At 50.0% G+C, this 1,771-nt stretch overlaps 1 pseudogene; it reads right to left on the reverse strand.

Moving 5' to 3' along the window:
- Nucleotides 1-456: 456 nt before the first annotated feature.
- LOC144119140 (uncharacterized) lies at nucleotides 457-1,096 on the reverse strand (annotated as a pseudogene).
- Between the last annotated feature and the right edge of the window lie 675 nt (nucleotides 1,097-1,771).

Below are 1,771 nucleotides of genomic sequence, written 5' to 3' on the forward strand. Positions count from 1 at the left end.
ATATATATATATATATATATATATATATATATATATATATATATATATATATATAAGAAAGCCAACATTCACCGCAACCAAGGCGCATAGGGGAATTTGTAATTTTTTTAATTTGTAGTGCCAATCAATTGGATTAAAGAAAATTACGTATAATACAGCAGAAAAACAACGCCCCAATTCCACCCGCCTTTCTTCTGCCCTCTGTTCTATTGCAATATTCCCGTGCGTAGGCTGGGTTGTATGGTGATTGCTCCATGTCTCTCAGATGCGTTTCCACTAAACCATATACCATTCATTCCGCCTGCCTCGGCTGTTCTTCAATGTCCTTTCATTTCAGCCTATTTCTGCCACCTTGCATGTTAATGTAACCTTTATCTGAATTCCCTTGGCTCTGGCGCTTGTGTCTATTTCTTCTCCTATGGTTGCATCGTCTCTTTGACCACGGTTCTTCCTTGTCTACACTGGTTCCCTCAGAGCTCTGGGTCCCGCCATAAAAGCTTTTGCCTGGCGACCTATCCTACTACCTACCCTCTTGCCCGTGAAATCACCGTAGTGAATGCCATCCTGCGCAAAAGGGTGAGAGCTGGCCTCACGTCCCTGTTAACTTCAATTACCCCGTATCCTAGTCGCCGACTCATTAACCTAATTACACGGTTAGCCTCAACGACCTTCCTTTCCGTTCCGCTGGACTGCCCCTGGACCTCTGGGATTCTGCATATGGTCACATGCACACTTTCAGGCGTCCAAGCCTACGCATCCCCACTTCTAACTGCTTCTCGAGGTTCTAGCTCTTCCCCTTTAGCACATCGTTGAGAGCAGCATGGATAACACCAAGGTGTTCGCTATCCATGCTGTCCCCTACAACCTAGTGGGATTTGGCCATTGCATCTACCATGCACTTCCCTGACTGGTCCTTTTGCACCCGCATGCCCGCCTTCACTGTCGTCAAAACGCCTTCCTCAACCCTCGCTACGTTCGAGTCACCGACTACCAGAACCCTTCTGCGCCCTAACCGTTTGCTTCCTGCCTTCGACTGTTGCCCTCCGGATCGCGCTAGCTGTCTCTCCAGCCGCCGTACGCTACTGTCGCACGTCATCATACTCGTTTTTACCTCTCTGTCTTCCCCGCTCAAAGCCTGCTGAGCTACAGCGTTGTAGGATCGACGAGCCTCGTCCATCACCTGACTCTGCTCCGAACCGAGGTGACCTGCCTGCCGCGATTTGAGCGCTTCTGCCTGCTCTTCTAGCTGGGCCCGCTTTTCCCGCTCTTCTTTCAGCTCACCCACAATTCGCTCCAACAGGTCGGCATTAGCCCCCTGCAGCGTAAGCGACTCTGCGACCTGAGTTTCTAGATTAATCCGTTCCACTCGGTCCACCTTCATGTCCCCTTGGAATTCCTTAATCCTAGCTGCCCATTCCCCTTTCAACGTCCGAACGGCCTCCTCAAAACGCTTCCATAGCTTGCACGCGAAGCTGGCCTCATCTACCTCGGCTAAGCTCCCGAACTCGGTCTCGTCTAAATAGCGCCTATGGTCTCACTCCTGGCACTGCACTAGCTCCCTATCCACGTTGATTTTCCTAGTTTGCCGACCCATCATCCGTCCACCTGCGTAACGTAAAATCCCGCTAAAATTCCTACAAAAAAAAACCTACTGCGCACACTCCTCCGCTAGCCTTCCTACCCCTAACACGGCTTATAGCTACCGCCCCTACAGCATGTACAAGAGCAAATACTAAAACCACTTAGCCTAGTGCGAAGTTGCTGGAGCTCC

The sequence above is a fragment of the Amblyomma americanum genome, chromosome 2 (assembly GCF_052857255.1).
Source record: "Amblyomma americanum isolate KBUSLIRL-KWMA chromosome 2, ASM5285725v1, whole genome shotgun sequence".
Lineage (NCBI taxonomy): Eukaryota > Metazoa > Arthropoda > Arachnida > Ixodida > Ixodidae > Amblyomma > Amblyomma americanum.